Source organism: Anomaloglossus baeobatrachus, chromosome 9 (genome assembly GCF_048569485.1).
Source record: "Anomaloglossus baeobatrachus isolate aAnoBae1 chromosome 9, aAnoBae1.hap1, whole genome shotgun sequence".
NCBI lineage: Eukaryota > Metazoa > Chordata > Amphibia > Anura > Aromobatidae > Anomaloglossus > Anomaloglossus baeobatrachus.
This window is the reverse complement of record NC_134361.1, coordinates 215,065,847-215,093,419: the sequence shown is the minus strand read 5'-3', so window position 1 is coordinate 215,093,419 and position 27,573 is coordinate 215,065,847. Positions and strand designations below refer to the sequence as shown.

The 27,573-nt window shown below is 48.8% G+C and overlaps 1 protein-coding gene across 6 annotated transcripts in view; it reads right to left on the bottom strand.

Annotated features, from left to right (window-relative positions):
- Positions 1–27,573, bottom strand: part of TRAF2 (TNF receptor associated factor 2) — an 89,230-nt gene that overhangs the window by 43,899 nt on the left and 17,758 nt on the right. For 2 of the 6 annotated variants that reach the window (XM_075324449.1, XM_075324445.1), the window contains one exon: positions 13,144–13,398. The gene's annotated coding sequence lies outside the window, so the exon portion shown is untranslated. Of the gene's footprint in view, positions 1–13,143; positions 13,399–18,175; positions 18,266–22,229; positions 22,381–26,115; positions 26,137–27,573 lie in introns of those variants that run through there. The other 4 variants (XM_075324446.1, XM_075324448.1, XM_075324444.1 and 1 more) reach the window with 4 other exon arrangements.

Below are 27,573 nucleotides of genomic sequence, written 5' to 3'. Positions count from 1 at the left end.
TTTTTAGGTTGCCTGGGAATAATATCATGATGGCCTAGAGGTCTCCTGTATGAAGTCGGTGGAGGTCCGACACCCCTACAGGTGACCTGTTGCCTGCAAAAACAAAAAACCGAATATGGATACCAAGGTAGAGTATACTTGACAAAACCGAAAATTCCTTTTACCTAGATCTTTTGCAAATTGTAGGACCCAAGGGGTAATCTATCTCTTCACGTGTACCTGTCCGAAAAATTACGTTGGAAAGACCAAGAGACAACTTCGTGTTCGGATAGGGGAGCACCTTGGGGACATCCGTAATAAGAGAGATACCCCGATAGCAAGACATGTTAACTCAGAACATGGAGGGCTTTTTGATGGTGTTAGGTTTAAATGTATTGAGGCTGTCCCCGAACCCGTACGTAAGGGTGATTGGGACAAAATCTTATTACAGAGGGAGGCCAGATGGATTTTCTGGATGGAGTCCGTGTTCCCTGATGGCCTGAATGAGCAAATTAGCTATACTAGCTTTTTATAATAGGATAAATTGAAACTTGGCCATTCTTCTATATTATCATGGTCTGTAGTGGACTGAGACATTTTATTGTATCCCAGCACTATATGGTTGGGTTTTTTCTCATTATATATATGTAACTCAACAGTGTCATGAACATCAGTAATCTCTTTTATTGACTTTTTGTGATTAAGCTTCTTTGTCTATAATTGACCAATTCTATATATTCTTGCGGATATATTAAGTATGTGCCCTGGCCATTTATATTCTTCTATACCTTTGATGAAATAATTTATATACCCGCACCGCTTTCATGTACTTTTACTCCTTTGACTATGTGCTCATACTCTCCCTGTTTAATATATATCGAGATAGGCCACCTGCCAGTATATAAGGCTTTCCAAATAACTGTGATTGAACGTATATACCTCCTCTTTCTTTTGTATACTTACGCAGACTGGCATATATGGTATATTATGTATGCTTATGGGTGTTAATATATGTTCTTTGATTTACATAGATATCGGTAATTTATGTGTCTCACAGCATGTTCCGTCTATCTGAGTGCGCGCCCTACGGCGGCGCGAGCATAGTGTTTATTGTGCCCACGCACTTGCGTAATGCATGGGAATATGTTTTGTGCCGGAACTTTCGGCAGGGGCTAAATATCCGCGGGGATTCCCTGGCGGTTGCACTGACAGACGCGGTCAATATGACTGTTGCTGTTCACGGTGCGCATGCGCGAGATGTTTTGGCGCGCACGCGCAGTGTATAGGAGCTTTCCTACGCCGGAACCATCGGCGTGGGATAGAGATGGTGGATTTTGGTGGTTGCACGGCCCGACAGGAAGTGTCCTGTTTTCGGGTTTTTGGCGCGATTTTCAACTATATAAAAGGGATATTGAGTATCAGCCATTGAATGAACACCCAGATGGAGTACACATCGTTACCTGGGGACTGTTTCCATGATACTATTCAGGTACTTTGTTTTCTTTATGGAATATGGTTCTGCTGTTCGTGCTTATTTGTATATGTATGTGCTTAGGTGAAAACAGCAGATTTTGCCAACACTTTTTCCGTATGATTGGTATTACAGAGGGCTTTAATGCTATCCTAGGACTCTGCTTATAATATTGTTGTCCTCTGAAAACCTGGGTATGTATGTTCCCTGGTGTGATCTATACATTATGGGTGGTGTTATGTCTTGGGCACTGAGTATTATCTTTCACTAGCAGGCTGATGGGGTGCACATTAATCTTTTGGTGCCTAATTGAGGATGGTTATAATTGGTTTATATAATCTGATTTTTTATTAGGGTTGTTTATTTATTTCTTGTGACACACTGTCTGGACGTGTGGATACCGTCTGTGGTGGCAATTTGGCCTGAACCCTATTCAGACTGTATGATTGGCAACCTTTGTATCAGGTATTGGACCATTATTAGTATTGTTATGTTGTTCCTCAAATAAATATATATATATTCTGAAGAGCTTGCTTTAATATCTATATAAAAATGCCCCTTCATTTTTTGATTGCTAGGTGCATGAAGTGGTGATTGTATCACTGTTCTCTGGTGGACGTATCATAGTATCTAACGTTCCAAGTTTATAATGGTCAGTGTTTATGCGATATTGTGGTAATCACAACAGTTTTTTCTTTTTGGTCTGAGACAAAACAAATTCTTTGTTCTATTCTAGGTCTGAAGCTGTATGTTTCAAGGATCCATGCTGTTATACCCCTGATGAGCCCCTTTTTCCTAATTATGGGGCGAAACGCGTAGGGTGAATCCTGGACAAATAACAGCTTAAGTCAATAATGTATCTGTAATTTTATTGCATGTCGACTGGATGACATAGTCTGACCGATCCCCACTAGTTTATGACAGATAATTAGTGACGGACACATCTCTCTTCTGCACAATCTAATGTGTGTTCATAATTTTGTGGGCTCTTTTCTTTGGTGTTACACCTTACCCACTGCTATTTAGACACACTCTATGTCCTTTTGAAAGTGAGTGGAGGGTCAGCAGAGGACATCAGTCGACGTGGAACGGGGGCGTTATTACCAATTAGAACGCCGACCTCCGTTTGTAAGGAAGGGTGAGGAAGGGAAAAGTTTTCTCGCCTTCTTGTCAGTGATAATTTAATTCAATTTTATGTTTGTATGTACTCTGTCTGTGGCATATATGTTCAATAAATATTGTGATTTTAGGTAAAAGGAATTTTCGGACCTGTTGCCTGCACCAGTGGTTGCAATGTACAGAGTGGAGCACGGCGGCCCCCAATATTTAGTACTACTACTTGTCTCCCATTCAAGGGGGCGCCGCTCCGTGAGCTCAGTCATTAATATGGCATATAGGTGTCAGAGGACCCCTATAAGTGCTGGAGACCCAACCCCCCCCTCCCCCCGCGCTCTCCACGATCTGGAGTTGCACATTTATAGACAACTAGCTGTACACATATATATATATATATACACACTAGCTGTACTCCCCGGCTTCGCCCGGGTTAATAACTGCTGTTAACAAAATAGAATGTATGAACAAAAATGTATTCTGCACACAAACCACAAAACAAATAGAAATGTAATTATTAAAAGGCAAAAACTAAGCTAATAGAAGCATTTCACAACATATTTCAACACCACAGATATTCCACACAGATTTAACTAAATTGGCCAAGTAATGTGCTCGGTCTGTCTGTCTCTCTGTCTGTCATTGTCTGTCATTGTCTGTCTGTCTCTCGTCTCTGTCTCCCCACCGACATCTTATTACCTCACATATAGGCTTCTTATACTAACAATGTCTTTTGTTCCTATAGCAACCAATCACAGCTCCTACTAATAACCTGTAGATCCAAGCTCCATTTACTTTAATGGAGGCATGTTTTTTGGAGAGTAACTGTAAAGCGCGGGGTTAAATTTTCCTGTCAAAACAGTCTACGGTGTTCCCTGGGTCACGAGGGGTCTGTGCAAAATTTCGTGATTGTAAAAGCGACGGTGCGGATACACTTTTCCCCATTATGTAGATAGGGGCAACATTCATTGGTAAACTGGAATACGCGGGGGTTAAAATTTCGCCTCACAACATAGCCTATGACGCTCTCGGGGTCCAGACATGTGAGTGTGCAAACGTTTGTCGCTGTAGCTGCGACGGTGCAGATGCCCATCCCGGACGGACATACATACATACATACATACACACACACACACAGCTTTATATATTAGATTCTACTAAAGCAAAAACCTTTGGAAATAAGTTACTTACAATGAGACTCGCAGAAGCTTCTGAGCCGAAATGATGAAGAAAGAAAGTGCAATGAGAACAAGAGCAGCGAAAGTGAAAGCTCAGCCATCACCGACAGCGCCCGGCCCCGCACCGAGGCCACATTGGGTGCAGATCACATCTGTGCTTTGTCTACAGCACACGAGGAATAGCGTTTGTTTGATTCCCCAAAAACGTGTCACTTTCTCTTTGCTTTCTATGGGTGAAAAGAAAAAAAAAAATGCAAGAAAAACGCTGAAAGAATCGACGCTGCAGAAATGAACGCTGCAGATCTCAAGTTCTTGATATTTGTGCAGGAGATTGCTGGAATCTAATAGGTTTCGCTGATTCTGTAAAAAGCAGCTTAAAAATAAAATGCTGCATGTGAACACAGACGTACACTCTCTTCTGCGCCTGACCGTGCACGTGTTAGTGTCCAAAATCGGCCATATTGCACCTTCATGGGATTCAGAACACCTTAAAAGGGAAGTAATCTACGGGAAACGGATTACAGTGCCGCTCTTCTGTGTGGAGAAGTCCCTTTAAGAAGGAATTGAGCGGAGGTCACAGTCAGAGCCTCGGATGAGAGGGGGTCTCAGTGGTCAGACCCCCACTAACCCCATTAACAGGACGTTATTTCTCATCTTGGCGCGCACCCAATAATAGAAGGTGGGGACCGTCCTGTCAATCACCGCCCTATTGTCCTGATGACTAATCAGTGACTCCACCACAGGCTGCCATTGTGGAAGAGCAGATACCGCACGGAGGGCGGATTTATTATTACTGCAAACTATTGTATGCATGACATGGTCTGCTGCACTATTCAATACCGCAAAATATGCCAAGACCTCCGCCCTTAAAGAGCTAGTAACTTCTGTGGCATAAAACGTGTAGTGGGAAAGCTGGGTTACACTGCAATACTGTACTAACCTGAGGAGTGGGAAAGCTGGGTTACAGTGCACTGACCTGAGGAGTGGGAAAGCTGGGTTACAGTGCACTGACCTGAGGAGTGGGAAAGCAGGGTTACAGTGCACTGACCTGAGGAGTGGGAAAGCAGGGTTACAGTGCACTGACCTGAGGAGTGGGAAAGCAGGGTTACAGTGCACTGACCTGAGGAGTGGGAAAGCTGGGTTACAGTGCACTGACCTGAGCAATGGGAAAGCTGGGTTACAGTGCACTGACCTGAGCAATGGGAAAGCTGGGTTACAGTGCACTGACCTGAGCAATGGGAAAGCTGGGTTACAGTGCACTGACCTGAGCAATGGGAAAGCTGGGTTACAGTGCACTGACCTGAGCAGTGGGAAAGCTGGGTTACAGTGCACTGACCTGAGCAATGGGAAAGCTGGGTTACACTGCACTGACCTGAGCAATGGGAAAGCTGGGTTACAGCGCACTGACCTGAGCAATGGGAAAGCTGGGTTACAGAGCACTGACCTGAGCAATGGGAAAGCTGGGTTACAGTGCACTGACCTGAGCAGTGGGAAAGCTGGGTTACAGTGCACTGACCTGAGCAGTGGGAAAGCTGGGTTACAGTACACTGACCTGAGCAGTGGGAAAGCTGGGTTACAGTGCACTGACCTGCGCAATGGGAAAGCTGGGTTACAGTGCACTGACCTGAGCAATGGGAAAGCTGGGTTACAGTGCACTGACCTGAGCAATGGGAAAGCTGGGTTACAGCGCACTGACCTGAGCAATGGGAAAGCTGGGTTACAGCGCACTGACCTGAGCAATGGGAAAGCTGGGTTACAGTGCACTGACCTGAGGAGAGGGAAAGCTGGGTTACAGTGCACTGACCTGAGCAATGGGAAAGCTGGGTTACAGCGCACTGACCTGAGCAATGGGAAAGCTGGGTTACAGCGCACTGACCTGAGCAATGGGAAAGCTGGGTTACAGCGCACTGACCTGAGCAATGGGAAAGCTGGGTTACACTGCACTGACCTGAGCAATGGGAAAGCTGGGTTACAGTGCACTGACCTGAGCAATGGGAAAGCTGGGTTACAGCGCACTGACCTGAGCAATGGGAAAGCTGGGTTACACTGCACTGACCTGAGCAATGGGAAAGCTGGGTTACACTGCACTGACCTGAGCAATGGGAAAGCTGGGTTACAGCGCACTGACCTGAGCAGTGGGAAAGCTGGGTTACAGTGCACTGACCTGAGCAATGGGAAAGCTGGGTTACAGTGCACTGACCTGAGCAATGGGAAAGCTGGGTACCATCTCTATGGTGTGCCTGCGACCACCCCGTCCTCCACTGACCGGAGCACTGGGAGGCTGCGGGACAGTCAGAGCTCGGCTTTTGCGCTGCAGGTTTTCTCAATCTACACTCTGCTTCTCTTTTGCTGAAATTAACCCTTTATGTGCATAAACTAAGATTAAAGCAAAGACATGCCAGACTCAGAGTAGGGGGGGGATTTTATTGAATAAAACACAAGTGACACGGGCACATAGGTCCAGTGGGTGGTCCTAATCAAACACTTTGAGCACATAGGTCCAGTGGGTGGTCCTAATCACATACACTTCTGAGTACACTGGTCCAGTGGGCGGTGCTAATCAGACATTTCCTGGGTACACAGGTCCAGTGGGCGGTCCTAATCATACACTTTCTGGGTACACAGATCCAGTGGGCGGTCCTATTCAGACACTGAGCACACAGGTCCTACTCAGTGATTGACAGCTCTTCCCTCTATATGTGGGGCGCACACACTGCAGTGATCAGGCAGTATGGGTTCACACGTGCAATCCTTGCTCGGGGTCCAGAGAGGACACTGGTTTGGGTGGGGGGTGGGGGTGGGGGGGGTTTGGGGACGACCTCTCTGATCTAGTTAGCCCTGTATATTACAGTGCGGCGGAGTCCTCACGTCTCACAGCCAAACTAGCAGATATCCAATGTGTATGGGGAAGGGGGGGTGGGGGGGGGGTGTCTCCTGATGGGATGTTGGGGCAGAGATGGATCCGGCCAGTAGGATTTCCAGCCTCCGTCCGCAGGTAGGAAACGCAGGAGCTTTTGGCCAGCAGTGACGCCCACAAGACTTGGGGTCAATATGGTCACGGCCGTCAGTAAAAGGTCACTACAAGGTCCGGGAATCAGACGGGAATCAGACGTGTAAATGCAGCCCCTCCCCCGCCTCTCGCTGACAGATCGAGGAAACAAAACCCAGTGACCGATGATGCAACGTTTCATTGGACGTTTCTGCTGTAAGAGGATGTACAGTCAAATATTGTCATATATTACTACGAAAATCCTGACCAAGGCACTGGGTTACAATGCAAATATGGCCATTGAGTCTGGTGAGCTCGCTATACAGCTATTGCTCTCTGTAATCAGCAATTTCTGAGGAGAGGCTGACCAGTGAATATTTCTCTCGTTTACCAGCGATGGTGCCGATTGTTACCCGCTAACAGCCGAGGATTTCTCCATATTGAAATCACATGCATGATTGGCCAAACAAGAGCGTGCGCGAGTGTGGAGAGGACTGGCCAACTGGCCAAACAAGAGCGTGCGCGAGTGTGGAGAGGATCGGCCAAACAAGAGCGTGCGCGAGTGTGGAGAGGATCAGCCAAACAAGAGCGTGCGCGAGTGTGGAGAGGACTGGCCAAACAAGAGCGTGCACGAGTGTGGAGAGGATCAGCCAAACAAGAGCGTGCACGAGTATGGAGAGGACTGGCCAAACAAGAGCGTACACGAGTGTGGAGGGGGATCGGCCAAACAAGAGCGTGCACGAGTATGGAGAGGACTGGCCAAACAAGAGCGTACACGAGTATGGAGGGGGATCGGCCAAACAAGAGCGTGCACGAGTGTGGAGAGGATCGGCCAAACAAGAGCGTGCGCGAGTGTGGAGAGGATCAGCCAAACAAGAGCATACACGAGTGTGGAGACTGGCCAAACAGAGCGTGCGCGAGTGTGGAGAGGCAGGGCTGTGGAGTCGGTAAGCCAAACCTTCGACTCCGACTCCTCAATTTCCCTTGCACCGACTCAGACTCCTACATATATTGCTTATAGTTAAGTGAAAAATGTATTGTAGTACATGAACATGTGTATGTGAACATCAGACATTTAATAATTTTTATGATACAATAATCAAGATATTTAGATAGAACATAAAATATATTTATTGAAATACAACTTTAGAACACAAAAAACTAATTGTAAATAAGTAATACAATATGTAATATACAGTATATTACATATATCTTGTGTGTGTGTATGTATAATAATATATATATATATATATATATATATATATATATATATATATATATATATATATATATATATATATATATATATATATATATATATATATATATATATATATTATATACACACACACTAGCTGTACTGCCTGGCTTCGACCGGGTTAATAACTGTTAACAAAATGGAATGTATTAACAAAAATGTATTCTGCACAAAAACCACAAAACAGATAGATATAAATGTAATTATTAAAAGGCAAAAACTAAGCTAATAGAAGCATTTCACAACATATATTTCATCACCACAGATATTCCACACAGATTTAACTAAATTGGCCAAGTAATGTGCTCCGTCTGTCTCTTTCCCCGTCTGTCTCTTTCCCCGTCTGCCTGTGTCTGTCTTTTTTTTGTCTGTCTCTATCTCTCTGTTTCTTTCCCTGTCTGTCTCTTTCCCAGTCCGTCTCCCCATCTATTTCTCTGTCACTTTCGCCGTCTGTCTCTATCAAGGTCTGTGTCTTTCCCCATCTATCTTTGTCTGTCTCTCTGGCTGTCTCCTCCTTCCCTGTCTGCCTGTCTCTGTCCCTGTCTGCATGTCTGTCTGTGTCTTTTTCCAGGTCTGTGTCTTTTTCCAGGTCTGTGTCTTTTTCCAGGTCTGTGTCTTTTTCCAGGTCTGTGTCTTTTTCCAGGTCTGCCTTCCCACCGACATCTCATTACTTCACATATAAGCTTCTTATACTATGAATGTCTTTTGTTCCTATAGCAACCAATCACCGCTCCTACTAATAACCTGTAGTTCCAGGCTCCATTTACTTTAATGGAGGAATGTTTTTTGGAGAGTAACTGTAAAGCGCGGGGTTATTTTCCTGTCAAAACATAGTCTACGACGTTCCCTGGGTCATATGAGGGGTCTGTGCAAAATTTCGTGATTGTAAATGCGACGGTGCGGATACACTTTTTGTTTCACTTTTTCCCCATTATGTAGATAGGGGCAAAATTGATTAGTAAATTGGAACGCGCGGGGTTAAAATTTCGCCTCACAACATAGCCTATGACGCTCTCGGGGTCCAGACGTGTGAGTGTGCAAAATTTTGTGGCTGTAGCTGCGACGGTGCAGATGCCAATCCCGGACACACACACACACACACACACACACACCTTTATATATTAGATATATATATTACATATTGTATTACATATTTACAATTTATTAGTTTTTTGTGTTCTAATATTCCAATAAATATATTTTATGTTCTATCTAAATATCTTGATTATTGTATCATAAAAATGATTAAATGTCTGATGTTCACATTGTACTAAAATACATTTTTCACTTAAATATAAGCATTATACTAAATGTTATTATTTAGTATGTTTTTGTTGAAAACTGTTTTTTGCCACTTACATAGTTTATTACATAGCGTGATATATACTGTTTGTGTGTGTGTGTATATATATATATATATATATATATTATATATATAAAAAACACTATGTAATACACTATGTAAGTGGCAAAAAACAGTTTTTAACAAAACCATACTAAATAACATTTGTGCATGAATTTGCTGTGAGAAATAGAATTGCCTCCATCAGATCGTCCTTCGCAGATGACCTTGAATCTGACCTAATATTGTTAAGGCTGGAGAACAACCTCTTTACAGTAACTTGGGCTGGAGGCAAAGTCGTAACCACATGGGTGACATCTCTAACAATTTCCGGGGATAAAGGAATTGCCTCATGCACAGTCAGTTTTGATGAACGGTTGAATTATTCTATTTTTTTGAGAGCAAGTGAAAAATGTTACTGAAATCTGGTCAATCTGCTGCTATAGGAGACAGAGTGAAATCTTTTTTTCTTGCGGCAACGCTTTGCTGCTCCATGTCACCCAAATACTTGTCAAAGTTAAACTCCTCATCTGATGAGGATGAAGATACGGCAGCAGTAGCACTGTCAGGCCCCAAGTCCTCTTGCGCTTGGCAGTCCTGTAGCCGCTCATCCTAACTGCTACCTCACTCACAGCTTCTTTTCCTTTAGTAAGCTGTTGATGATCAAGCAGTATACGATGACTTGGCTACACATAAACAGCTGCCAGAAGAATGTTATTTTCCAATAGCTGTGTCTCTCTCCGTTTCACTGAAGCAGAAATGCCATCTGCGATTAAACCTCCTCTTTGGGACAGGCAAAATAGCAAGTTCTTCCACTCCCTTATGAAAATGCCAGGAGTTAAATCCTCAGCTTGTCATTTTTTAGTCATGGTAAATGGGTGATTAAGCAATTCCTTCAATTCAGCCACCTGTGTCCATTGACCTTAATTTAGGGTTACTTGACGGTTCGCCATATCTATAAGAAACGGTTTTAGTTCAAGCAATCGCTCAATCATTAAATAAGTGCTGCCCCACCGAGTGGCTTGATTGACAATTGCCCCTTTCCCAGCACGTCTCTTCAAGGATGGTTCTGGCGGCAATAACCAACTTCCTCACTTTTCCAATTACATTTCCAGCATGTCCGCCCAGTTTCACACATCCGGCTTCTCGGCGGATGCGGCGCACGCCAGTACAGTACGATACAGTACAGTAGCAGCGCCGCAACTTCCGGGTCACATGACAGCATATGACCGGCGTTTGACGCACTGCCACTGTACTGTATACACTGTACTGGAGTGCGCCGCATCCGCCAAACCGGCGAAAAGCCGGATGTGTGAAACCGGGGTCCCTGTTGCAGACCATCTCTTCTTGCCAAGTGCAGCGTGTGCACAACACAGCGCATGTGATGAATATGAACGTGTTTTGAAGCAGCTTCAACAAGATCATCTAATCCTAAAGTATCATTTTGCTGTTCTTCTGTTGTAATATCTGTTTGTTCCTCAGTTACAGGAGCAGCGCTGTGGCCTTCCATCTCACACATACTGAATCCTACATTTTCTTCTAGCTGCTGTTCATTCCTCTCATTCATCAGTTTAATTGTACTTTTCATGTTTGAAGCATTGTCCATTACAATGGCAAGAACCTGTTCTTTTTGAGTTCGTAATCTTGCAGAACTTTTTCCACTAAGGCCTGGAGAAACTGGCCGGTGTGATGAGCTTTACTATCTTTTACTGCCAGTGTCTTACTAACAATTTCTTTCTTGTCACAAACATATCAAACACTGATCGCAAAATAATTCAGTGAAATGCAGTGACTCCGGGCATCCAGCAAAGGCAATGGGTGAAAAGATAGGACATTCAGACACAGCGTTTTGTGAGGATCCTCACAAAAAATGAGCAGTCAGCTTGTGGTGTTTTCTAATCTGCTTTTGCTATTGAACACATTATTTATGACCTCAGAAACCTTTCAGGTGATACGGTTTTTCATAAAGCTGATCTGCTTTTGCAGCTGAAAAACGTATCCTCAAGAAACGCAGCAAAAACGCTGTGTGTGAATGCAGCCTTAGATCAGGAATAGAACAGCCATTTATAGGACGTTTCATAACTTTCCCAAATTCCTATGAAAACATATTCAGCACATTCTGCATTGCACGCTGGACCCAATTTATTATAGATTTTAGGAGTCGGAGTTGGTGCATTTTATACCAACTCCACCAAAATGAGCTCCGACTCTGACTCCACGACTCCCGACTTCACAGCCCTGTGGAGAGGATCGGCCAAACAGTGCGTGCGCGAGTGTGGAGAGGATCGGCCAAACAGTGCGTGCGCGAGTGTGGAGAGGATCGGCCAAACAGCGCGTGCGCGAGTGTGGAGAGGATCGGCCAAACAGTGCGTGCGCGAGTGTGGAGAGGATCGGCCAAACAGTGCGTGCGCGAGTGTGGAGAGGATCGGCCAAACAGTGCGTGCGCGAGTGTGGAGAGGACCGGCCAAACAGTGCGTGCGCGAGTGTGGAGAGGACCGGCCAAACAGTGCGTGCGCGAGTGTGGAGAGGACCGGCCAAACAGTGCGTGCGCGAGTGTGGAGAGGACCGGCCAAACAGTGCGTGCGCGAGTGTGGAGAGGACCGGCCAAACAGTGCGTGCGCGAGTGTGGAGAGGACCGGCCAAACAGTGCGTGCGCGAGTGTGGAGAGGACCGGCCAAACAGTGCGTGCGCGAGTGTGGAGAGGACCGGCCAAACAGTGTGTGCGCGAGTGTGGAGAGGACCGGCCAAACAGTGCGTGCGCGAGTGTGGAGAGGACCGGCCAAACAGTGCGTGCGCGAGTGTGGAGAGGTCAGAAGGAATTAAAATTCTTCGGGCACCGGAGCAAAACAGCTATAAACATTGGAATTCCTCTGCTCACTGGTGCAACCCAATACCGCACCCACTTCAGCACCACCTACAGTCACATAGATGAGGTGCAGCCCTGACTGCAGAGCCCCTGTGCCCCCCCTCTCCCCTGTAGAGCCCCTGTAACACTGCGCCGCCCCCCCCGTGACCTCCACTCCTGCAGAGAGCCCGTGCTTCTCCCCGCAGAGCCCGACCCCCCCACGCAGAGCCCAGTGTCGTCCCCCCCACGCAGAGCCCCCTGTGTCACCCCCCCCACGCAGAGCCCCGTGTCCGCCCCCCCCACAGAGCCCCCTGTGTCCGCCCCCCCCACGCAGAGCCCCCTGTGTCCGTCCCCCCCCACGCAGAGCCCAGTGCCCCACCCCCCACGCAGAATAGGAATGTAATTATCGCCACATTCATTACCAAGGGGCTGAGCTGCATTATGTGTCCACAGAGAGGCGCCGTTACTAGAAAAATGAAGCCGAGCGTTTATTCAGGCCCCCAATACCCCGTGTACTGGTTGTTCCTTCCCACAGATGTGATGTTGGGGCAGATGATGGGAGTGATGGCCGCCTATGTACAGTGTATGTGTCACAGCCACATCCTGGGCTGGATCGCAGAGTCACCCTTAGCACAGTCTATAATAATGGAGGCCCCGGCCTCACCCACTGGCATTCATTATTTATAGCCTCCACGGCCGCACGTCATGTACTTAAGTGCATTGCTGAAATGGTTTCTTCAGAAATGTGTGCAATCATGCCGGTCATAGGAACGCCTGAACCTTAGTAATCATCCAAAATAAAAAACGTGAAAAATCTGCAGACAGACTGGGGTTTTTTATGCCTACAGCCTCTGTGTCCTGCACGTCGGAGGTGCATTATTGCCTCCGTCTATTGCTGCAGGAGCTGTCAGAAAGCCTCGTGCATCAGGATTTACAGGTCTCGACAACCAATCTCTTTCCATCATTACCTGCGAGATTCCTTCACGTCTTGTCCAACAATAATAGTTTTTGTCTCTTCTTCAGCCGACTGTTCGAGGGAGCGGAGATCCGGACTCTATTGTGTGGATCTTCTCATTGTACAGACCAGAGCTGGGATATACAATAGAGAAGTATTGTATATCCCAACCACATAGAATTTTCCACATACGCAATTTGCTCCATATGATCTGGGAATGTGTCAACACTTCCTGGAAAAGCTCCGTTTCATCCCTTTAAATGCGAATCTGTAAGAGAAAGCAAAAGGAAAAATAACACTGGGGAACGCAATTTTTTAGGAGTTAGGTCAGACAACTGTTCTTAATCTTTGGATGCTGAATCCAGAAATGATCTCAGTTTTTCTCTATCACGTCAAGTTTTTGAACTATAGGATTTTTGTCTTCTCAAAAATATGTAAAACTACTACTAAAAAGTGTTTTGTTTTTTTTTTATATTGATAATTATGAGGTATTGGGAGCTGCACACACCTCTCACCACTGTCTCAGCTGTGACTACTCTTACAAGTTGCCACGTAGCTCTATAGGAGTCGAATTGTACTCAGATAACAAGTCTTATTACAGAAATCAGTGCAATTGTGCTTCTATGGCAGGGAAGTTGAGGATGAAAAACTTGACGTTATAGGAAAAAAACTGACTACATTTTTGGAATCAGCATGCCAATTTTAGTGTAAATCAGCTCAAAAACCTAACTCAACAGAATTTTTTTTTAAAATTGTTCCCCAGTGTAATAGTAACAGCGACGTACAAATAAATAATACCTGTACAGCAGATCGCATGTTATGTGGTACGACATTAAGTGTATGGGCACTATATCTGCACCCTCAAGGCTTTACGCCACCAAAAAAAAATGATGTAGCAGGGCCCGACGGAGCAAGGGGGGGGGGGGGAGGGGCGGAAGCGACGGAGCAAGGGCGGGGGGGCCGACGGAGCAAGGGGGGGTCCCGTGACGGAGCAAGGGGGGGGGGGCCCGCGACGGAGCTAGGGGGGGGGGGCCGCGACGGAGCAAGGGGGGGGGGCCGCGACGGAGCAAGGGGGGGGGGGGCGACGGAGCAAGGGGGGGGGGGGGCGACGGAGCAAGGGGGGGGGCCGACGGAGCAAGGGAGGGGGGGGGCGACGGAGCAAGGGAGGGGGGGGGCGACGGAGCAAGGGAGGGGGGCGACGGAGCAAGGGAGGGGGGCGACGGAGCAAGGGAGGGGGGGCGACGGAGCAAGGGAGGGGGGGGGGGGGGCGACGAAGCAAGGGACACATTCTCTGTGGAGACTGGGTGACCCCGTGACCAGATGGCTCCACAGCTTACATATATGCCTGCTGTGATTTAGCTACTTCTTTGAAACCCAAGATCTCAACCTAAGATTAATCAGGTACTTTTTCTCATAACAAGATGATATTTTGCTTTGGGGGTCCACGCTCTGTCATCCCCTCTGCTGGACAGATGGCTAAAACCTACTAATAGTGAAAACCTTACTGAATTAAGTAATGCTTTCTATGGAGAGCTGCAAGTGTCGTTCAGGAGAACTTGCAGCAGAATGTCTGTATTGCCGTTCGCTCCTCCATAGAGTCTTCTAAGCACCAATTGTCATCTCCTATCTCAATAATGGGAATATCTTCACCGAATTCATGAATTGAAAGATCCGTCCAGGAAGAGAAAGAAGCAGATTTCACTCATAACACAGACTCACATGACTGCGGGTCAGATCTTTGCTCTTGGGCATTTTTGCTAATGGATGCAAAACTATTAAAAGTATTTATTTATTTTTTTTTGCCAAAATGGAAAGAGTGTCATTAATGAGACTGTGCTGCAGTTCAGTGCACAGTGGATGGTGGCGATGTGCAGGGGAGAAGCTATAAAGGAGAACCAGTGGGTGGAGGGAATGCCATATTGGTCAGTCCGAGCACTTTATAAGATAGTGAACAGTGATGAGCGGGCACTACCATGTACTTGTAATGAGTAATTGGACCCTCCTTCCCCATCACCGCGTGGTGCTCCAGGTCCCGGACCCTCCTTCCCCCATCACCGCGTGCTGCTCCCCAGGTCCTGGACCCTCATTCCCCCATCATCGCGTGCTGCTCCCCCAGGTCCCGGACCCTCCTTCCCCCCATCATCGCGTGCTGCTCCCCAGGTCCTGGACCCTCATTCCCCCATCACCGCGTGGTGCTCCCCAGGTCCCGGACCCTCCTTCCCCCATCACCGTGTGCTGCTCCCCAGGTCCTGGACCCTCATTCCCCCATCATCGCGTGCTGCTCCCCAGGTCCAGGACCCTCCTTCCCCCATCACCGCGTGCTGCTCCCCAGGTCCCTGACCCTCCTTCCCCCATCACTGCGTGCTGCTCCCCAGTTCCTGGACCCTCATTCCCCCATCACCGCGTGCTGCTCCCCAGGTCCCTGACCCTCCTTCCCAATCACCGCGTGCTGCTCCCCAGGTCCTGGACCCTCCTTCCCCCATCACCGCGTGCTGCTCCCCAGGTCCTGGACCCCTCCTTCCCCATCTCCGCGTGCTGCTCCCCAGGTCCCGGACCCTCCTTCCCCATCACCGCGTGCTCCTCCCCAGGTCCCGGACCTTCCTTCCCCATCACCGCGTGGTGTTCCCCAGGTCCCGGACCCTCCCTCCACAATCTCCGCGTGCTGCTCCCCAGGTCCCGGACCCTCCTTTTCTATCACCGCATGCTGTTCCCAAGATTTCTGGACCCTTCTCCCCACTACATTATCATCTATGTGACGTCTCTGCTCCGGCTCATACTCATCTGATTGGAGTCACAAGGACATTATACACCAGGGGAACACAAGGTCATGGGAGAATGGGGAAAAAAAAACCCTCTGCATCATTCGGAATAACAATGTGTCAATGTCAACTAACACTTTGTAAAATTGCAGCAAAAAGATACGTTTTTTCAGCCGCACACGGAAAAGCTTCCAATGGAAAACCCTAATAGGAAAATAGACAAGATGTGGGTACAGCCCTTTTTCTCATGGGGGAACCAATTTGGCAACGTACCCCTTGTACCTGGGGCCTCAGACTAAGCATAAGAATAACCACAAGGCTAAAATGTCCCATCAGTAGCTGCTCTATACAAGGAGCCCACACAGCCCCTCCTGCAAGTGCCGGCGGACACATAAGCCCCTACTATGGGGACAAGGCAGCCATTGATCCTTCCCCTTATTCCTTCAGGTTACCCAGCAGCGCACATAGATGCTGCATTCATGTAAAGAATGGACACATCTGCAAAGCTGAATATTGTGAGGGATAAGCGCTCATAGGCACATAATAAAGCACAGACACATCACAGAGGTGGAGTCCGACATTCTGCACTTCTCTGTGTCGGACAAATCAAATAATTTCCGTATAAATAGGAATTGAAGTCATGTTGAGTTTCGAGAAATTCGCAGGTCCCAGCAATATTGAACAATCTGCAAGTGAGGGCTTATCATAGCCTGTAAAAAAGCCGAGGCAGGGAACGCAGCAGTCATTTAAAGGGGCTTTTAGGATAGCGAGCGCTCACAGCTCAGCAATAGAGACAGGAACAGAAAACCCTAAAACATTGGACAAATCATCCAGTTAGTAAAGTGCTGCGCAACTGCAACAGTGAAGAAGATGAGTGTAGTAGTCTGCAAATAATATTCATTTTATAAAGGGAGAGAGATGGGCGAGGGGCCGGACAGTGACAATGACCAGTGAGATCTCTCCTGCTGCATTTGAACAACACTTTTTTTTATGCACAAGAAAGCAGCAGTAAGCCAGCACAATATTTCTTAAAAAAAAAAAAAAAAAACTAGGTGTCCAAAGAAAATCTGCTTGTCATAAGCGACTTTCAAAAAGTAATACAATCTTTATTATATAAGCGGAAAGGGGGTAAATAGCGGTGTTAAAAAAATATCCAAAAGTAGATATTTAGCTGTAACCACCTCACAAAATGGGTTATACTTTTGCTTTTTTTGCTCATCTGTTTTACTAGTGATATCTGAACACGACACATCACGCCCTGTTGCGGTTGCCGGATTTTTGGATTTGTACTTATTAGGGATGAGTGAATGTATTCGCCACTATTCGGTATCCGACGGATAAAACAACATCCGCTCTGATACTTTCATTGCAGATTATAGGTGGGCATTGGAGTCATATTAGGCGAGGGGGGCAGGAGAGGGGGCAGGAGAGGGGGCAGGAGAGGGGGGGGGGGGGGCGACACGTTAGATCCAACGTGAAATTATTAGAATTTCCCATAGACTTACATTGTGCATCGAATATTCGCAAATAGACTAGTGCCGACCTATTCGTCAGATATTCGCGAAGGCGTATATTTAAGTATTCGATCATCCCTAGTACTTATATCTTGTATTGTCCTTTTTGTAAAAGGTTTTGGGTCTCATGAGGGTGATGTTACCTCTGACAGCGACACTGTCAGTTTGAGTCAGTTTTCTGCATAGTTCTCCACCCTATCACTTTTTTGGGTTTTTTACATTGCGGACTTTCAAGTCCATCAATGACACATGCTACCATGCTATGTGGGCCGACTAGCTAAGGGGAGAAACGCCCTTAGGACTAGTCCCCGCGCTCATTAGCATAAGATAAAAGATCTTTAGAAATACTTTTTATAAAGTGCTAGTGTATACAAGGACACTTAGGCAGGGATTACTAATATGCACCCAGAACTGCTCGTGGTTCTGGGTGTATATTGCACCTGACAGGTTCTCTTTAAACATGAGGATGTCACTCAGCTTCCTCCCGGGCAATGTCCATGCTACAACACTAATTATAAGTACAACAGTGCACACAGAAAGGGCACAGTGGCACATACAGAAGGGGCGCAGTTTACATAGAAACCAGGGTGCAGCAAATACACAGAATGGACACATTGTATCTGTTACCTGGAGCTCATCACTATCGCCTCTATGGAAACCCTACGACTCCAAACAAAAGTGAGCGGAATCCAGCACCTGCCAGTCCCTACAAGCATCGCTCCGGTGACCGCGGCCTCACCCACAACTGCAGGGACAGGACTCCGGTACTCACCATCCGTCTGTACCACGCACAGGACACGTCTCCACAACAGCTGAATTGATCCGTCAGCAGTTACACAACTTCCTCACTGAGCCAAAAAGGAAATCCTGTAACACTGCGTGTACTCTTAGCCTTTAAAGGGAAAATCTATTGCTCCCTGTTATCAGTCACACTCTCTTGCTAAATATTTTCATCAATGACAAGATTGACAGTAATGATGAGCAAGAGGGAAAATCTCCAGAATCCGACAGTCACAACTGAAGAAACATCTCTGAGAAGCAGAGAATTTCCTATGATAGGTGACTGTTATCAGCCCATCATAAGCTGCCGGCCCATCAGAGCGATGCAGGGCGGCACTCTACACCAGCCCCCGACCAATCTCCTCCGGGGGCAGTCACTGTCCTGCATCTAACAATCAGCCCCTATCCAATGCAGAGAAGATACAAACGTATGGCTTAAAATAGTATCGAGGGAATCAGGAACTGGAGATCATTGATCAAATTCACTAGTGGCCAAGTGCCTCCGCCAGCGGATCGTCTATTCTGGGCACAAGATGATCAGGTGCTGAAATTCAAGATGCCCGATCCTCTCCCACCCCCCCAATCTGCCCAATCCTTCTCCTCCCCTCCCACCCAATCTGCCCGATCCTTCTCCTCCCCTCCCACCCAATCTGCCCGATCCTTCTCCTCCCCTCCCACCCAATCTGCCCGATCCTTCTCCTCCCCTCCCACCCAATCTGCCCGATCCTTCTCCTCCCCTCCCACCCAATCTGCCCGATCCTTCTCCTCCCCCCCACCCAATCTGCCCGAGCCTTCTCCTCCCCCCACCCAATCTGCCCGAGCCTTCTCCTCCCCCCACACCCAATCTGCCCGAGCCTTCTCCTCCCCCCCACCCAATCTGCCCGAGCCTTCTCCTCCCCCCACCCAATCTGCCCGATCCTTCTCCTCCCCCCCACCCAATCTGCCCGAGCCTTCTCCTCCCCCCCACCCAATCTGCCGATCCTTCTCCTCCCCCCCACCCAATCTGCCCGATCCTTCTCCTCCCCCCCACCCAATCTGCCCGAGCCTTCTCCTCCCCCCCACCCAATCTGCCCGAGCCTTCTCCTCCCCCCCACCCAATCTGCCCGAGCCTTCTCCTCCCCCCCACCCAATCTGCCCGAGCCTTCTCCTCCCCCCCACCCAATCTGCCCGAGCCTTCTCCTCCCCCCCCACCCAATCTGCCCGAGCCTTCTCCTCCCCCCCACCCAATCTGCCCGAGCCTTCTCCTCCCCCCTCACCCGATCTTCTTCCCCCTCCCCCACCCAATCTGCCAGATCCTTCTTCCCCCTCTCTCCAATCTGCCTGGGAGAGGCGGGTGGCCATCATGCACACTAGACAGGGTTCAGACTTTGGTTTATGGTTCAGATTGGTGTAATTAAAAGCAGCGGGGGTGGGGAAATGTGACTTCTTAAAAGGTCTGAACTTTAATAGAAAGATCAGATTCTGAGAATTGGAGGCATCAGAGCCGCACGTGTGAGAAGTTAGTACAAAGAACAATCAGGTCATTCTCTGCAGTCACAAGCGACACCTGCCAATCTCTGGGGCTGGTACATTTCAGGGTCTCCTTTGTCAAAAAAATGTGGCGTGGTCTAATGGAATGGATCTCAGACACGAATAGCACCGCAGTGTCACAAGATCACTCATAAAAAATAGGAAGGAAACTGTCAGCAATAAATACCACGGCCCCAAAAGCTGAAGAGGAAGGAGAAGAGGAAGCGCTTCTTACTTCTGGGGCTCGAATGGCTAATCACGAACAAGTCAAAGTCAGACCAGGCTCACTACTCACCCACACACTGGAGAAGGACCGAAAATCAAATGACACTGCTGGTCCTGCAACTAATCACATAACCGCTGCCAACAATCACGTGTCAGACATGCAGAGTCACTGCTGATGCCTGGAAAGCATGAATAGGCAAGAAATTTTCTCTAGTCATTTCCAACTATTTATCCGTATTATTAAAAATCCTGCAATCTCAATCCACGCGCAGCCGGGAGGAGCCCTTCAGCACCGCACATAGTAAAAGGCATTTTCCTGAGATTCTCAATACTTTGCTTCTTCTCTTGGTTGAAATCTTGAAGGCATGGTGGTTTTCATCAACTCCCCTCAAAAAGTCATCGTAGCACATGGGCAGCCTCTGCAATGCTAGAAATAGCTGTGTGCCCACCCGTGTCACACACTGCGGGACTTTTTGTTACAGATTAGTATTAAAAAAGTACCTAAAAGAAAAAGCAGCATATGCTCGCTAGCGGGAAAGAGTGTGCGGAGGCTGTGACATTTTCAATGACCACAGGGCGAGCAGATGAGTCCACAGCTGGCGGCCAGAATAGTAATTGAGAAAAAAGGGGGGGGGAAACCGGCCAAGGACGCCCTCCAACTGGGACACGGACTGCGAACAGAGGCGCTGGGGGACGGGCCGCGGAGGCAAGGCGGGACGGAGGCGCTGGGGGACGGGCCGCGGAGGCAAGGCGGGACGGAGGCGCTGAGGGACGGGCCGCTGAGGCAAGGCGGGACGGAGGCGCTGAGGGACGGGCCGCGGAGGCAAGGCGGGACGGAGGCGCTGAGGACGGGCCGCGGAGGCAAGGCGGGACGGAGGCGCTGAGGGACGGGCCGCGGAGGCAAGGCGGGACAGAGGCGCTGAGGGACGGGCCGCAGAGGCAAGGCGGGACAGAGGCGCTGAGGGACGGGCCGCGGAGGCAAGGCGGGACGGAGGCGTCTGAGGGACGGGCCGCGGAGGCAAGGCGGGACGGAGGCGCTGAGGGACGGGCCGCGGAGGCAAGGCGGGACGGAGGCGCTGAGGGACGGGCCGCGGAGGCAAGGCGGGACGGAGGCGCTGAGGGACGGGCCGCGGAGGCAAGGCGGGACGGAGGCGCTGAGGGACAGGCCGCGGAGGGCAAGGAAGATGGAGGCGCTGAGGGACAGGCCGCGGAGGCAAGGAAAGACGGAGGCGCTGAGGGACAGGCCGCGGAGGCAAGGAAAGACTGAGGCGCTGAGGGACAGGCCGCGGAGGCAAGGAAAGACAGAGGCACTGAGGGACAGGCCGCGGATGGAGGCGACGGGGGACAGGCTGCGGGGGCAAGGTGGAACAGAGATGCTGGGGGGACAGGCTGCAGAGACTAGGTGGACAGAGATGCTGCGGGACAGACAGCAGATGGAGGCGCTGGGGGACAGACCGCAGAGGCAAGGTGGGACGGGACGCGGATGGAGGGGTGACGGGGGACAGACCGCAGAGGCAAGGTGGGACTGAGGCGCTGGGGGCCGGGCCGCGGACGCAATGGAAGTCCCTACCTGCAGAATAAGACCCGGAGGTATACAGAATACTTTACAATGTGAGAGTTGCTGGATTGTCGGGATTACTGGAGCCACCTGCACACGTGGAACATTTACAGCAGTGACCGCCGCCTGCAGTCACGCCAACAGCACGAATCACAGCTGAAAGTCTCGTCTGACGAGTCCCTAATCTGCCAAATCTACAGTCCCACAATGCAACAGACACTGGTGGCCTCAGGATAAGCCCCTCACCCAGGAGACCACCATGCTTTACCCTGCTGCACAACTCGGGCACAGATCCTGATACAATCACCATATAATGTTCCGCAGGAAACTGAGGGACTACAGTTCCCAGCATGCCTAGCAGCCGGGGACAGACGGGTCTCCCAGCAGCTCCTGACATGCACCACCCTCCATTATACAGAGGTTAATGACTACAACTCCCAGCATGCCCGGACACGTCACCCTGCAACCCCCAGTGTTATTACACACAAAACAATATGTTACAAAGGCCGTGTTTTCAGCCAGGACTTGCTGGGAGTTGTAGTCCCACCACAGTATTAAAGACACTATAAACTCCCATCACACACAGGATAACGTTAGCACACTGCTGTGGAACTACAAGTCTCAGCAGCAAGAAGGATTTCACGACGTGCATGCTGGGAGTTGTAGTACCTCAGATCAGCGGCCTGCACCGTCCCCTCAGCCCCCCGGCCTCCAGAGAGAGAGAAACGGAGAGAAAAAAAAGGTGAAAACTCACCAGAGACGGCGGAGACCGAGAGAGAAGACCGGAGACCGAGAGCGGCAGAGAAAAGGCGAAAACTCACCGGAGAGACCGAGACACGGCCTGAGGTAACAGGCGGAGCCAAAGGGCGGAGCCTGCAGAGACCACGTGACAGGGGAGTACAATGTTTATGGACTGCAGTTAGGTCATGGGCGTGACCGTTTGGCTTGGGGGCGTGGCGATGTCTTTTCCTGCCCACTATAATCATGCAAGGGGGCCTGCACACCCCCCCATTTGGGGGTCTCACCCCCAGACCCCCGCTTCTGTTATAATCACCTCTATGCCCACGTGGACTTAGAATAAATATTGTTTTTCTCTCTGGAAAGGTCGGGCTGCATTGTGACCACGCCCCATCACGTGACCAGTTACGTCATACCTGTCAGGAGTCCGTACACTCTAGCATCTACCCGATGTTTACGTTTAAAATTTGAAAAATATTGTCTGCTGCTGAGCTACATCTACAGTGCCTTGCGAAAGTATTCAGCCCCCTTGAATTTTTCAAGTTTTTCGCACATTTCCGGCTTCAAACATAAAGATAAAATGTGAATGTTCTGGAGAAGAATCAACGACAAGTGACACAATTGTGAAGATGAAGGAAATTTATGGCTTATGTTAAACTTTTATAAAAAATAAATAACTGAAAATTGGGGCGTGCAATAGTATTCATCCCCTTTACTTTCAGTGCAGCAAACTCTCTCCAGAAGTTGATTGAGGATCTCTGAATGATCCAATGTTGTCCTAAATGACTGATTATGATAAATATAAGCCCCTGTGTGTAATCAAGTCTCCGTATAATGCCCCTGCTCTGTGATAGTCTCAGTGTTCTGTGTAAAGCGCAGAGAGCATCATGAAGACCAAGGAACACAACAGGCAGGTCCGTGATACTGTTGTGGAGAAATTTAAAGCCGGATTTGGTTACAAAAAGATTTCCACAACTTTAAACATCCCAAGAAGCACTGTGCAAGCGATCATATTGAAATGGAAGGAGCATCATACCACTGCAAATCTACCAAGACCCGGCCGTCCATCCAAACTATCATCTCACACAAGGAGAAGACTGATCAGAGATGCAGCCAAGAGGCCCATGATCCCTCTGGATGATCTGCAGAGATCTACAGCTGAGGTGGGAGAGTCTGTCCATAGCACAACAATCAGTCGTATGCTGCACAAATCTGGCCTTTATGGAAGAGTGGCAAGAAGAAAGCCATTTCTCAAAGATAGCCATAAAAAGTGTAGTTTAAAGTTTGCCACAAGCCACCTGGAGACACCAAACGTGTGGAAGAAGGTGCTCTGCTCAGATGAAACCAAAATCAAACTATTTGGGCACAATGCCAAACGATATGTAACAGCAACACAGCTCATCACCCTGAACACACCATCCCCACTGTCAAACATGGTGGTGGCAGCATCATGGTTTGGGCCTGCTTTTCTTCAGCAGGGACAGGGAAGATGGTTAGAATTGATGGGAAGATGGATGGAGCCAAATACAGGACCATTCTTGAAGAAAACCTGTTGGAGTCTGCAAAAGACCTGAGACTGGGACGGAGATTTGTCTTCCAACAACACAATGATCCCAAACAAAGCAAAATCTACAATGGAATGGTCACAAATAAACGCATCCAGGTGTTAGAATGGCCAAGTCACAGTCCAGACCTGAACCCAATCGAGAATCTGTGGAAAGAGCTGAAAACTGCTGTTCACAAACGCCTCCATCCAACCTCACTCAGCTCCAGCTGTTTACAAAGGAAGAATGGGCGAGAATTTCAGCCTCTCCATGTGCAAAACTGATAGACACATACCACAAGCGACTGCAGCTGTAATCGCAGCAAAAGGTGGCGCTACAAAGGATTCACTTAAAGGGGATGAATAATATTGCACGTCCCAATTTTCAGTTATTTATTTTTATAAAAGTTTAAAATAAGCAATAAATTTCCTTCATCTTCACAATTGTGTCACTTGTTGTTGATTCTTCACCAGAACATTAACATTTTTATCTTTATGTTTGAAACCTGATATGTGGGAAAAGGTTGAAAAATTCAAGGGGCTGAATACTTTTGCAAGGCACTGTATCTAATCCTCTCCTGTGTGATACGGTCTGCTGAGCTACATGTATCTAATCCTCTCCTGTGTGATACTGTCTGCTGAGCTACATGTATCTAATCCTCTCCTGTGTGATACTGTCTGCTGAGCCGTGTATCTAATCCTATCCTGTGTGATACTGTCTGCTGAGCTACATGTATCTAATCCTCTCCTGTGTGATACTGTCTGCTGAGCCGTGTATCTAATCCTATCCTGTGTGATACTGTCTGCTGAGCTGTGTATCTAATCCTATCCTGTGCCGTGTGTACACAGTAATTCCCAGTCCCTGAGTGACAGGAGCCGCTGATCGTTTCGCTCAGCTGGATGGACGCAGACATTGTACAGACGGCGGCTGCTCTTTATAGGCAGCATTTCCATCACTGAGGAACAACCAGCATTTGAAAGCTCAAGCTCCACAATCACAGAACCCCCCCAACTAATACAGACCCCAGACCATGCCCTGTAAATACAGAAACTCTAGACTAGACTCGTTAAAGTAATACAGACTCCACTCAAGACCCCCTAAATTAATATGGTCCCCAACACAGCCACCCTAAAGTAAATCCCAAACCCGACCCCTAAACACATACAGACCCAAGACCAAACCCACTTATTACACACAGGTACCAGTCCTCTAAACAGATACAGACCTAAGACAAAACCCTCTAATTACAGTTACCAGACCCCCTACACAGATACAAACCCAAGATCAAACCCTCTAATTACACAGTTAAAAGGCCCCCTAAACAGATACAGACCCAAGACCAAACCCTCTAATTACATAGTTACCAGACCCCCTAAAAAGATACAGACCAAAGACCAAACCCACTAATTACACACAGTTACCAGACCCCTAAACAGATACAGACCACAGACAAAATTCTCTAATTACACAGTTACCAGACCCTTTAAAAGATACAGACCCAAGACCAAACCCACTATTTAAAAAGTTTTTAAACAGATACAGACCAAACTCTTTAATTACACAGTTACCAGACCCCCTAAATAGATACAGACCCCAGACCAAACCCTCTAATTACACAGTTCCCAGACCCCTAAACAGATACAGACCCCAGACAACACCCTCTAATTACAGTTACCAGACCCCCTAAAAAGATACAGACCCAAGATCAAACCCACTAATTACACACAGTTACCAGACCCTTAAACAGGTACAGACCAAACCCAATAATTACACAGTTATTAGACTTCCTAAATAGATACAGACCCCAGACCAAACCCTCTAATTACACAGTTACCAGACCCCCTAAATAGATACAGACCCTAGACCAAACCCTCTAATTACACAGTTACCAGACCCCCTAAATAGATACAGACCCTAGACCAAACCCTCTAAATACAAGGTTACCAGACCCACTAAATAGATACAGACCCTAGACCAAACCCTCTAATTACACAGTTACTAGACCCCTAAACAGATACAGACCCTAGACCAAACCCTCTAATTACACAGTTACTAGACCCCTAAACAGATACAGACCCTAGACCAAACCCTCTAATTACACAGTTACTAGACCCCTAAACAGATACAGACCCTAGACCAAACCCTCTAATTACACAGTTACTAGACCCCTAAACAGATACAGACCCTAGACCAAACCCTCTAATTACACAGTTGCTAGACCCCACACCCCCTAAATAGATACAGATCCTAGACCAAATCCTCTAATTACACACAGCTACCAGACCCCTAAGTAATAACAAATCTCATATCAGACCTTCCACAACCACCCCCCGCTGTCAGTGCAGGAGCAGCACTCACCTGGCATCATACATGGCTCCCCGCTGTTGACCCTGAAGGCTGCAGATGAGAGAACATGTAGAGAAACCAATCACACATGGAGCAGCTAATAGCAAAGTCCAAAACCAAAACAATTTGTCTGAGAAGTGATGACGACCACTCAGCTGATCCGCGACATGAGGCTCTTTGTATGTGTGACTGCAGCGTTTACTCTGAGGTCAAATCCTGGTAACACATGATGAATATCACGCTCAATCACCCCCAAGCACTGGCCGCCCAGCAGTGACTGTGCATGTGACCGGCCCATGGTGATAACGCAAGTCGCAACGTCAGCGTCACAGCAACTGCGTAGAGCGAGGAGGAGGCGCAGCGTCACAGCAACTGCGCAGAGCGAGGAGGAGGTGCAGTGTCACAGCAACTGCGCAGAGCGAGGAGGAGGCGCAGCATCACAGCAACTGCGCAGAGCGAGGAGGAGGCGCAGCATCACAGCAACTGCACAGAGCGAGGAGGAGGCGCAGTGTCACAGCAACTGCGCAGAGTGAGGAGGAGGCGCAGCGTCACAGCAACTGCGTAGAGCGAGGAGGAGGCGCAGAATCACAGCAACTGCGCAGAGCGAGGAGGAGGCGCAGCGTCACAGCAACTGCGCAGAGCGAGGAGGAGGCGCAGCGTCACAGCAACTGCGCAGAGCGAGGAGGAGGTGCAGTGTCACAGCAACTGCGCAGAGCGAGGAGGAGGCGCAGCATCACAGCAACTGCGCAGAGCGAGGAGGAGGCGCAGCATCACAGCAACTGCGCAGAGCGAGGAGGAGGCGCAGCATCACAGCAACTGCGCAGAGTGAGGAGAAGGCGCAGCATCACAGCAACTGCGCAGAGCGAGGAGGAGGTGCAGTGTCACAGCAACTGCGCAGAGCGAGGAGGAGGCGCAGCATCACAGCAACTGCGCAGAGCGAGGAGGAGGCGCAGCATCACAGCAACTGCGCAGAGCGAGGAGGAGGCGCAGCATCACAGCAACTGCGCAGAGCGAGGAGAAGGCGCAGCATCACAGCAACTGCGCAGAGCGAGGAGGAGGCGCAGCGTCACAGCAACTGCGCAGAGTGAGGAGAAGGCGCAGCGTCACAGCAACTGCGCAGAGCGAGGAGGAGGCGCAGCGTCACAGCAACTGCGCAGAGTGAGGAGAAGGCGCAGCATCACAGCAACTGCGCAGAGCGAGGAGGAGGCGCAGCGTCACAGCAACTGCGCAGAGCGAGGAGGAGGCGCAGCATCACAGCAACTGCGCAGAGCGAGGAGGAGGCGCAGCGTCACAGCAACTGCGCAGAGTGAGGAGAAGGCGCAGCGTCACAGCAACTGCGCAGAGCGAGGAGGAGGCGAGGCGTCATAGCAACTGCGCAGAGCGAGGAGGAGGCGAGGCGTCACAGCAACTGCGCAGAGCGAGGAGGAGGCGCAGCATCACAGCAACTGCGCAGAGCGAGGAGGAGGCGCA